This window comes from Hemitrygon akajei, chromosome 7 (assembly GCF_048418815.1).
Source record: "Hemitrygon akajei chromosome 7, sHemAka1.3, whole genome shotgun sequence".
NCBI classification, from domain to species: Eukaryota; Metazoa; Chordata; class Chondrichthyes; order Myliobatiformes; family Dasyatidae; genus Hemitrygon; species Hemitrygon akajei.
The window spans coordinates 50,218,951-50,231,662 of record NC_133130.1 but is presented as its reverse complement, the minus strand read 5'-3'; the positions used below and the strand labels follow the sequence as shown (position 1 = coordinate 50,231,662).

General features: G+C 40.1%; 1 long non-coding RNA gene across 1 annotated transcript in view; it reads right to left on the bottom strand.

Annotated features, from left to right (window-relative positions):
- Positions 1 to 6,871, bottom strand: part of LOC140729992 (uncharacterized) — a 179,199-nt gene extending 172,328 nt beyond the window's left edge. Inside the window, exons 1-2 of the long non-coding RNA XR_012099463.1 lie at positions 6,816 to 6,871; positions 2,281 to 2,452 (exon numbers count right to left, since the gene is read on the bottom strand). This is a non-coding gene — a long non-coding RNA (uncharacterized lncRNA). The remainder of the gene's footprint in view (positions 1 to 2,280; positions 2,453 to 6,815) is intronic.
- Between the last annotated feature and the right edge of the window lie 5,841 nt (positions 6,872 to 12,712).

Below are 12,712 nucleotides of genomic sequence, written 5' to 3'. Positions count from 1 at the left end.
AAAATAATATTATCTTCCATTTCTTTTTCTGGAAATTTGTTGCTGCATGAGATTTCAGCTTCAAAATACAATGGGTAGAAATTAGCCCACTGCTGAATGCACCAAATGCACAATGTAATGTGCTCTCTGTTTGAAAATAATGGAAGCAGATTTGAAAACTGGAGTTCCATCTTCATAATCTACCAAATTAAATATTTAAAGTAAGTACAGTAAATGGTCATGGGCAAACCTGTATTCCAGTAACTGGCAATTCATTTGAATATTACAGGTCCCTACCATCTTTCCAATTGACATAATCTCCCACACTTGGATATCTGTTATAGCATCGTTTTTTCTAAAATCACCAAAACATTACCAAAATTTTGCAGTTCCTTCAAATATTGATTGCACAACTAGAGCTTTCTACCTTTGTAGTACAGAAATGGCTATTTTTGGACCCCTGGTGCATGTGGCATGGCATACACGTCATTACAGCCTTCAAACCACCTGGTACTGTGCCCCCTTCCAGCTCTGCTTCCCTCCCTGATGAGCTCAATTACTTCTACGCTCGCTTTGACTGAGAGAACAAGGAGGTCACCCTCAAAGCAGATCTCCCACCTGGTGAACTGCCTCTCTCACTTTCCACCTACGATGTTTGCGCCACCCTGAGCAAGGTGAATGTACGGAAGGCAGCTGGTCCAGATGGAATACCTGGCCGTGTGCTCAGAGTCTGTGCAGGGCAGTTGGCCGGGGTCTTCATGGACATTTTCAATCTGTCTCTGGCCCAGGCAGTTATCCCCACAAGCTTCAAGATCGCCACCATCGTGCCAGTGCCAAAGCATTCCACTGCCACGGGCTTGAATGACTTCTACCCAGTTGCACTCACCCCCATCACTGCAAAGTGCTTTGAGAGACTGGTTCTATCACATCTGAAATCCTGTCTGCCCACTACCCTGGACCCCCATCAATTTGCCTATCGCACCAACAGAGGACGCCATCTCCACGACACTTCACTCTGCCCTGACTCACTTGGACAGCCCCAACTCTTACGTCAGAATGCTGTTCATTGACTTTAGTTCGGCATTCAGTACTGTGACCCCCTCCAAGCTAATCACGAAACTTCACCAGCTTGGCATCAGCTCATCCCTCTGCAATTGGACCTTGGACTTTCTGACTAACAGACCTCAATCTGTTAAGTTAAACAACCTCTCCTCCTCCACTCTCACCCTGAACACCGGCGTGCCCCAAGGCTGTGTGCTGAGCCCGCTTCTGTACTCCCTTTTCACCTATGACTGCATTCCTCTAAATGGTTCTAACTCCATAATCAAGTTTGTAGATGATGCCACGGTGGGTGGCCTGATCAGAAGGGATAACAAGATGGCCTACAGGGACAAGGTCCAGCACCTGGTCATATGGTGTGCTGACAACAACCTGGCCCTTAACACCTTGAAGACCAAGGAGATCATTGTGGACTTCCGGCATGCCAGGAGTCACACTCAAGTCCCCATCTACATCAGTGGAGCTGTAGTGGAGTGTGTATCAAGCTTCAAATTCATTGGTGTCCACATTTCCGAGGATCTCACCTGGTCCCTGAACTCCTCCATCCTGATCAAAAAGGTGCAACAGCGCCTTTATTTCCTGTGGACATCAAGAAAGCTCACCTCAGTCCCAGGATACTGACGGACTTTTACCACTGTACCATTGGGAGCATACCCACCAACTGCATCTCAGTGTAATATGGCAATTGTCCTGTATTGGACTGCAAAGCACTCCAGCATGTGGTGAAAACCCAGCAGATTATCGGCACCCAATTGCCCACCATTGAGAACATCTACCATAAACGCTGCCTGGGCAGGGCGAAAAGCATTATCAAGGATGCATCTCACCCTAACCATGGACTTTTTACTCTCTTCCCATTTGGTAGGTGCTACAGGAGCCTCTGATCCCACACCAGCAGGCACAGGAAGAGTTTCTTCCCTGAGGCTGTGACCCTGCTGAACCTCACATCACAGCGCTAAGCAGTAGTGCACCCATATTGTACTGTCTCAGTACTTTTTATATTTGTGTCTGTAGCACTTACTTTTTATTCAGTTATTTTGTAAATAACAGTATTCTTTGCATTTCTGGTTAGATGTTAACTGCATTTCATTTGGCTTTGTATCTGTACTCGGCACAATGACAACAAAGTTGAATCTAATCTAATCTAATTTTGCAAAAATAAAATCAACCATTAGATTTTCAGTAAATGGCAAATTTTCTCACCATCTTCATCAGGTATATTATTTACAATAGTACCTTTACCTTTTCCTAGCCTTGTTCCATTTGTTTTGTTATCATTCAGAATCCTGGGGTTGTTTCTTTGATTTATGTATCGGCATGATCTTGCTCCTTCTCACACTTGTATTGGAATAAATCGGTTGTGATTCCTTTTCAGGATTTTCTATTAATTGTAAATGGTTTTGGCAACATCACACTGTATACAAGGAGAAACAAAAACACAAAGTATAAGTGAAAAAAGAGTATTTTGATAGCATTTCTTTGAACGGTGCTCAGTGGTGCCTGCAATCTACTGTATATGAAAACATATGGATTGCTGGTCTGTATACTGTTCCGTTCTTACTGGGGGAGCTGTACATCCCAAAGTGTTTCATGCAGCCTAAAGTACAGTTAAAATCAACGAGATGTAATTGATCACTACTGTGGACTTGAAGATCGCTCACAATTAGGCGGGTCCAGGGTGTGGCACTGTTTGTCTCATCACTGTCTGCATTAGCATATATCTCAATCTGAAAAAACGGTGAGCTAACTGAAAGATTCTTCCCTTCTGAATAATCACTAGTGATGTGATCAACATGGTGGAAGTGAATCTTTTTCACCCTCTATTTGTGGCTTCTCTCTGCTCGAGCTATTTTCAGAATAACATCAATAAGATTGTTCAGGAGCCAACTTAAAATAACTGGAAGAGGATTCGGTGATGCGTATTGAAATAGTTGTGGAATTGTAGATTCTTCTGTGTTTTATTTCTTGCTTCTGCCTATCACAAATGCATTTTGTCAGACCCCATTTTGAAAGCCCTATAACATTTTGAGAAGTAAAACACTCTGTGACAACTATCAATTTGGATTCTGAGTAAAATAACAAGTATGAACAACAAGTTGGGTGCAAGTGGCTTAGCCATTCATTATCAGAGCTGTTCTGCCCAGATCAAATTCTTCTGGCTGCTTGTTGTAAACCTGCCAACTGCTATTATTCTGCTGAAAGTAGATAAACTCCCCTTTTTGACCTGGTTAAACCTATCCTTCTTCATTCCTGTAACTAAACAGTGTAAGAAAATCACAGATTTCTTTAGTAACCAATGCTACTTCAAGCTTTTTAAAGCAGTGTTCAGATTACATTTGGAATATCGTGTGCAGTTTTGGGCTCCATGTCTAAGGAAGAATGTTCGAGTATTGGTGGGGGTCTAGAGGAGGTTTACAAGAATTATCATGGGAATGAAAGGGTTAATCTATGAGGAGCTCTCATCGTATACTCACCGACTTTAGAAGAACAAAGGGGGATCTCATTGAAACCTAATAAAAGTTACAGGGAGAGTGAAGGAGAAGGACATTGAGAAGGAATCCATGCTCGATGGAGGAACAGATTAAGTGACCTTATTCTGCTCTTATGTCTTATGGTCTTAACTTCTCACCTTTCCAGATGACCAAGGCAAAGTTACTTTTTGTCTTGAGAAACCTTTTCTCTGATCAATTCCCATTTCTGTGAACTTATCAGGCTCATGAAACACAGTCCTGAGTTCCTTAACCCCAATTCAATTCACTTGTTATCCAACAGTTATCCATTCTGCCTCAGTTCTGAAGTAGTATTTGGTGCTATCTTATCCCCTTTCCAATGGAAACTGCTACCTCAAAAAAAAAACCTTGATCTCCATGACCTTACTAACCCTACCCTCCCTATAATAAGCTTATGTATTAGAACATGTGACTTCACTGAGTTATGCCATTTTAAAAAGATAAGATCACACTGCATTATCTCCTCTTTGTGCAGGCTTCAGAATAGCTAGTTACATGTTCACCCTCTGATGCATACACTCATCTACCTCAAAAAGGCTTTCATATTTTTTGCCTCATACTTGCTAATTGGAGCATGGACTTCCTACAAGATTTTCCATTGAATACCATATCATCATTTGAGATTTCCTGTGGACGATCTGCTCATGGGCTCTTCCTCAGCATTTGCTGCCACAGGGCAGTTTTTACAGCTGGGTTTCCTAACATCTGTCTTGACAATCCATCATCTGTTAAGCCTTGGAACTAGACTGGAATGGCTTAGTTGCACTGAAGCGTTCTTGTATGCAATGTATTTTGGATGTCCCGTGAAACAGCTTAGAATTGCACAGTTGGCAACGCTGCTGCCTTGCTGTTGCAGTGTCCTAGTTCAATCTTAATTTCTGTAGCTGTCTCCCTATGCCAGCACCTGTTTATCCTGGGTGCTCTGGTTTCCTCCCACAACCCTGTAGGAAACTGGTAGGTTAATTATTTAATATAAATTATCACTTGTGTAGGACAATCAGGAAGGAACTGTTAGGTATGTGAGAGAGGATATGTCATAGGAAAGTAGGTGAGCCAATGGGAATGAAGCAATTGCTACAAGAACTTACATAGACTCAATGGACCAAAAGGTCTCCTTCAAGGTTAAGATAAATATAATATGGAAATATAAACGTCCAGTTTAAGATGGGGCTACCGAAAAAGTGCAACAGTTTACTGGTTGTTTGAAAGCGAAGGAATTTGATTAAAAACATTATTGATAACATTTGTATGTAAATTGTGGTAAACTATCACTGCCAGCAATGAAGAAGCGAGCGAAAGCAAAGCAAATTCATAGGATGTGCCCTGCTGATGCGCTTGGAGTTGAAGCCATGCCAGTTTGAGTGAATGTATCGGAGGGGAGAAGACGGGACAGAGGAACTCCAATGCCCATCCAACTAAACCAAGTCTGGGGGGTACATTGCTCTAAGCACCAAGCCACATTGCAGAGGTTGAGAACGGCTTTATCGACAGTGAAATCCACGTCGAAAGCGAATAGCTGGGTGGGATTTTCAATGCCCTTAGTGATTCGCCGCAGTGAGGTCCAGGTCCTAATGCGAGGTACAGTCCACTGGTTGGGCAACCCAAATGCCGGCCCATATAAAGACAGGAAAGGCAGGGTGTTGAGAGTCGGGCAAGGTTGGATCACTCTGGGCACTGAGCCAATTTGGAGAGGTCAGGAACAACTCCTTCAGTAGTAAAATAAAGGCTCAAAACAATTAGCTGGCAGCAGGGCCAGGTCCTAATGCACATTTCGGACAATCTAAACGTCAGCCCAGGTATTCCTGGGGCTTCACTCTTCATGACACTAAGGCTGTGAGGCTGTCCCCAGCTGCGGTGCTTCGTATCTGTGAACTTTGCACCAATTTGCTCTGCTAACATGATGAAGTGAATACCAAGGCTTTCGGCCTATTCCGGGCCGCTCTGGGGATTTGAACCTATGGGCTCATTTAGGTTCGGAATGCAGTTGTTGTGGCTCACTTTTATTGTTTTGTATTTTTTCCTCCTCTTTATCTGTGGGCACTGGGGGTTGGGGATGGTGGGTGGGCTTATTTTTATAAATTGGGCTCTTTTGGGTTCCTTGCTTTGCCTGTAAACAAACAAATCTCAATGTTCTATAATTTATACATTCTTTGATAATAAATGCACTTTGAATCTTGAAAGCATGAAGTTCATTGAAAGCTCACCATCACTTTCCCGATGAGCTGTGCAATTGCCATGAAGAGCTCCCATCTGCCAAATTGCTGATACAGTGATCACATGAAGAGTGTCAGACCATAACATAGCTTTCTCCACATCAGCCAGAGTATTACTGGACCCAAAAAAGATGCCATGGAAGTGAACACAAGGGAGAAGTGGACAGTCCAATCCTCAGTAAGTGCTGTCACTCCCTCCCCTCTATTATTTGCTTTAATGCATATCTTTACAACAATTAATTCTATCATAAACTATCAATTAAAAACTTGAATTCATATGTTGATATTCAAGAATCCCAAGTGAAATGATTGGAAATATGGTCTTATCAATGAGCACAAATTGTGATCCAATTTCTAGGCACTCTGATGACACTCACCAAGACCATAAAGTTTCTCAGCTTTACATTTCTCCAGCTAAACACAGAAATATTGAATTCCTCGTCTTCATACACTGAATTCATCTAGTTGGAAGTGATATTGCTATATCACTAAGTACATCCACCTTGCCTAATGATGGAACTGTTCTACAGCATCAATATTCTCTTGAACCTTGACTTGTGCTTCTGAACGGATATCACCTCCAGCACAAACTCTTCTTTTGTCATCCCCGCTAGCAGAACCATCAAACCATCTCAGTTCATTTGTCACTAAAGCAATCTGCAGCCTCCCCTTCCACACAATATGTAAATATTCAAAGCTTTGCTGTACACATCCAATCCAAACTACTTACCACTCATGACATGCTTTAAATCACAATTCAAATTTAAATGTTTAATTGTGCAGTTTTAAATCAATGCTAGCACTGCTTCATATCTTTGTAATCTTTGCTAATGTCTTAACCCTGAATATTTCATTTACTTAACTGTATTCATTTGAGTAACAGCCCGTCATCACCCATCATGCCACCTCAACCAGTAGGAATGCTTTGAACTCCCTGAGATCTCAAATTTGATAATCCCCATTTGTTCCTCTGAAACTTTTCCTATTTTAACATTCTTTTCAAAATCTACTTTTATAACCAATGATTTTTGTTGTCATCCATTTTAAGACCTACCTCTTTAGGTTAACTTTATGCCTTTGTGAAATGTTCTGGAACTTGTTTCATGATGCTCTATAATTACAAGCTGTTGCTTTTTTCTTATTAATTAAATACACCTGGTAGATGAGTAAACTAGTTTAATTGAGACTATTAGGTTAATTGATTACTGGTTAAATCCTGCATCAAAATATGGTCATAGCAACAAACTTTGAAGTCATCTTGCATTTTTAAAAATTATGTAATAGATTTGATTAGAAAGTGGGTTTGTTTTGTTGAAAACTGACAATAATAGACAGTCTCCCCTGCAGGTGTGCTTGCAGCTCCTGTAATCTTTCCATTGAGGCTGAGATTGTGCAGGTCATTAACATCATAACGAGCCCTGGACCAACTGGCACCGATATGGAACATTGAACTTCTGATGGGAGAGATTATTTCGAACCTTTAACGGATTGAGAAGGAAAAAAGTACCCCAGGGAATAATAAAAGGAATCCTTTATTTCTTAAAAAGGACGCATGGAGCAGGACTTTTAAAACAAAAAAGGATTCAAAATTAGTACTCTTATTTTGAAACAAGGATTTTAATTCTTATCTGTAGAGTATGATACTATTTCAATATAACAATCATTTCTAAAACTTATTTTGCCTGATTTAAAAAAAAATATTATCCACATTAATGTGACAAAATTAAAGGAAAGTAATTTTAATGCATTCTAACATCAGTGTTTCAGTATATCAATCATTTAATTATTTAGTACATAGGCAATTTAATCCAATGAAAACAGCAGGCAGGCATGAACTCTGAAATGGTTATCAAATTAGTCAGGTTTTTCCTCTTTAGGGTAGAATTTTAATGGGGCAATATATTCTCTGAATCCACAAATTTGAATCCAGCCCAAATTTATTTACTGATTCAGGGATACTTAGAAATGGTTACTGCCATCAAGTGGGATTTGTGCAGGAATTCCAACAATGGCATCTGAGCACCCGACAAGGAGCATAGGGAAGTGGAATCTCTCTGCAGTTCAGAACAAAACTTACTGCTGAATGCTGGGGCCAAAAGCAGAACTGCAAAAAGTAAATTATTTGGTGCCGCACATAGGGAAGGGATGTTTGATGAGCCCTCTTCCTCCATTTGTGTACTTTTTGCTTCCACCTTTTACATGGTCACCTGGGGCAGTAAGTACACAGTCTTTGGTCCTCTCTTCCCACACTGTTCTTTGCATATGCCTAGCATACAAGTAATGGACTGTGAGGACAAAGGAATGAAATCAGTTGGATGATGAAGCAGTGAACTCACTGTCAATGCCTTCTCACATTCTACCCTGTAGTTCCACCTAACTTTAAATAGAAACACAAAAGACAATTCTTCCTATCAGTCACTTTTACTTGCCCTATTTTATTTTTTATTTGTTTTTGATTAGAACTAAATACACTCTGAATGGCAATGGTTAAAAGTGACCATTATGTCAATGCTGAAGGCGCAGAGCCCATCACAGGAAACATTGGTGTATTAGTATATCTCTGATGATTCACAATCAATATAGGGTTTATTATCATTGAATTATGTTGTGACATTTGTTGTTTTGTTCATCAGTGCAGTGCAGTGCGGGTATAAAAAGTTGCTATAAGTTATGATAATTAATTAATAGATAGGTGAGTTCATTGACCATCCAGAAGAATGATGGAAGGGGGGAGAAACCCTTCCTAAAATGTCGTGTGTGTGTCTTTAGGCATCTTTACCTCCCCCCTGACAGTAATAATGAGGCAAGGGCATATCCAGGTCGGTGACAGTCCTTAATGATGGATTCTCCTTCTGAGGCAGCGCCTTTTGAAGATATCTCTATCGTGAGGAGACGTGTGCCCATAATGGAACTAGTTGAGTCTACAAACCTCAGCAGCCTCTTTTGATCCTATTCTTTGGAGCCTCCATATCATGCAACCAGTCAGAATGCATCAAATTCACTAGAGTCTTTGGTCACATACCAATCTCCGCAAACTCCTAATGAAGTATAGCCACTGTCATGTCTTCTTCTGATTGCATCAATACGTTGGGCCCAGGATTGATCATCTGAGATGTTGATGACCAGGAACCAGAAGCTGCTCATCCTTTCCATCACTGACCCCTCAATGTGTGTTCTCCCAACTTCCCCTTCCTGAAGTCCATAATTAATTCCTTGAACTTTCTGAGGTTGAGTGCAAGATAGTTGTTGCAACACCACTCAATCAACTGACCTATCTCACTCCTCAATGCCTCTTTATCACCAATGACACCACCTTGTAAATATATAGATAGTGCTTGAGCTCTGCCAAGCCACACAATCATGAGAGTACAGAGAAATAGGGCAATGGGCTAAGCACACATCCCAGAGTTGCACCAGTGTTGATTGTCAATGAACAGGAGTTGTTATTATCGATCTGTACTGATCCTAGTTTCCCAATGAGGAAGTAACAAATCTAGCTGCAGAGAGAGGTACAGTGAAGATTAGTGACTAGTACTAAGAGAATGATAGTGTTGAACACTGGGCTGTAATCAATAAACAGCAGATAGTCCAAGGCTGAGAGAGTGCCAATAAGACTGAGTGCACTTTGACCTTTTGTGGCAGTAGGAAAATTGTAGCAAGTCCAAATCCTTGCTCAGGTAGGAACTAATTCAAGCCATGATCAACCCTGTGAGTGCTAACAGCTATAGTTATTGAGGCAGCTCGCCCTGATCTGCTTGGACACTGGTATGATTGATGCCCTTTAGAAGTGAATGGGGAACCCTGACTCTAGCAGTAAGAGGTTGAAGATGTCCTTCAACACTCCAGCTAGTTGGCCAGCACAGGTTTTCAGTAACTTGCCAAGTACACCAAGACAGAGATCACAAAGTCGTCAGTGCCATGGGGATTCACCCAGCTATAGTTTTTCTTTGCTTTTTCAAAGTAAGCATATAAAGTGTTGGGCTCAACGGGAAATGAGCCATTTTGCTGGAAGGTTTCATCTTATAGGGCAGCACTGGTGCATTGTGGTAAGCACCAGTGACCAAGGTTCAATTCTGCTGCTGTCTGTAAAGAGTTTGTATGTTCTCCCCTTAACTGCTGAATTAGAGAAATGGGATGGAGTTATAGTTGAAATTAAATTTTGCCAGTCTTTTTGTTCCTAGAGCTCCAGTTTGAAAGCCTATCCAAATGACATATCTGGTCCAGAGGAACGTTGTTTAGCCTGGCAATATACATGTATATGGTCAAATGACAATAAACTTAAACTTATTACCTCTCTTACTTTCACTCCCTTAATATTTAGAAAGTTTTCTCAAGAAAGCAATTGGACCATATTGTCCTTGCTTTGATTCATAGAAATAGGTATAGTCTTAACATACCCTCAAAGCCTAATTTCTCATATTTATGGAAATTCATCCATGGGCTAAGACTTTAGAAATGTTTTATTGACTGAAGATTATTCATGGTTTTTGTTAATCATCAAATATGCATCTAAAAAACAAATCACCACATGTGTTTTTGAATACCATTTGACTAAATCTCACACCTGCATTTCCAAATATCATTACAATCACACTGATGTTTATGAGATAAATATGATCATAAACATAAGGCAAAGAGAAGCACTAAATAATTCTTTTCATGTTGAATGCTGATGCAGAGGGAGGAGGTCAGCGAGGTCATTGTAAGTGGTATTAAACATGAGGGAAATTAAAACGTGGCTTCAGTAACAAGTTTACTGATCTTTTTTTCTCCATGTTAATGATTTGTGCAAATATTTATAACTTCAAAAGTTTAGAAATGATGCGTAGAAAATTAAAGCAGACTTCAAGAGGGCTGGTGAAAGGCGAAGATAAAATTTAAGGCAGAGATAAGAAATAACGTATCTTCATGAAAATAAATTTGTACAAAGTACATGTTATAACTTAAATGGGGTGTAAGAACATAGAATCACTGTGTCCATATCCCTCCATCCTCATTATATTCATGTGTTTATCCAAATGTGTCTTAATAGCCTCTAGTGTATTTGCCTCTACCATCATACCAAGCAGCACATTCCAGGCATCCATGACTCTCTGAGTAAAAAACTTGCCCCCCTCCACATCCCCCTTGAACCTAGCCCCTCTTACCTTCAATGCATGCCCTCTGGTATTCGATATTTCAACCCTGGGAAACAGATATTCTCTGTCCACTCTATCTATGCCTCTTATAAGCTTGTAAACCTCTATCAGATCTCTTCTCAGCCTCTGGCACTCCGGAGAAAACAACCCAAGTTTATCCAGCCTCTCATGATAGCACAATGCCCTGTAAATGAGGCAGCATCCTGGTAAACCTCTTCCACACCCTCAACATCCTTCCTGTGGTGGGGTGACCAAAGCAGTACACAATCAATTGTGGCCTAATCAGACCTTTATAAAGTTGCAGCATAACCTCCTGACTTTTGAACTCAGTGTCTTGACTAATAAAAGCAACCATTCCATAAGCCTTTTTAACCACCTTATTGATCTGTGTAGCCTTTCAAGGAGATATGAACTTGGATCCCAAAATCTCTCTGCTCAGCAACACTATTAAGGGCCTTGCCCTTAATTATGTTTTGTAAAATGATATCCACATTGCGAAAGTTTAAAGAAACAAAAATTTTGTATTTTGTGACCTCAGTGGCTCCAAATGTTTAACAGTTAATAAAGTTCTTTGAAAGTTTAACCATTGTAATAATATAGGAAATGTGAATGCCAAAATTGATCACAGCTGTCTACAAGGAACAGAAAAAATAATTGTGATCTATTTAACTTCTTATTGGCTGAAGGAAATAAGTTGAACATTCTATGGGGATACTGTATCTATCATGCTTTCTTTGAAAAAGCACCATGGGATGTTTTATATTTACCCAAGAGATGAGATAGGGCCTCAGATTAATACTAAGGAAGGATGAGCATTTCAGTTACATGGAAAGATCAAAGTTACCTGGGATTTTTCAGATTCAAGCTGGGAAGGTTAAGGGGAGATTTAATAGAGGTATTCAAACTTCTGAAGGGTTTTAATAGAGTAAATAAGGAGATATCATTTCCACTGACAGAATGGTCAATATCCAAAAGAAATTGCCAAGAGAAATAAGGATGAGATTGATGTGAGCTGGGTAGCTGGATAGAATGAGTTTGGTCAAAATTGCCAAATAAAGTGATTGAGATGGTACAGGCTCACATGCTTTATATTTTCACACTATGTCAAGATATACCCAATCAACTGAGTCTTTGTTAAAGATGAAAGCTGTTGTAAGTTTGGAATTGGTATCACTGGAATAGGAAGCTATAATAAAAAGCAGATTCATAAGAGAGTTACTAAATTACTTAATTTCACAATCAGTTCACCCCACCCATAGAAATAAATGACACCAATATGTACTATGTGACTTGATATGGGTTGTATGTAACATGATGGGGAATGTGACTGATCATAATAGTTTATAGATTTCTGCAGCTGTGATGTATAATGATGTTGTCATGAACCTCTCAAGCCAGTGTTGACATATCGCCTCTGTACAAGCTGTTGTGATTTCTCATTAACCACAGGTAGGGCACAGTGCATTTCTCACTCACAACAATGTGAATACCCCTAAGATTTGTAAGATTAGTAACAATGCTACATGATTTGCAAACTTTGAATAGCTACTGTCCTAAGGCACCTTCGAGCTGGGTTTAAACAAACCAAAATGTTGCATTATCCCCAAGTAGATTTGTTCCTTTGCTTCAGTGTTTATATCATCCTCTTGACTTTTATGGGAATTTAAGTTATTGTCATCACCTCCAAAACCCACTGTGTGTTTAAACTAGACATGCAAAATTGGTCAAGGATGAAGGACTAATTTCCTGACCCAAAAAATTTGATATGCATTCAGAAGTAGATCATTTTTGGTTTCACAGAGTAGCTTTAAAC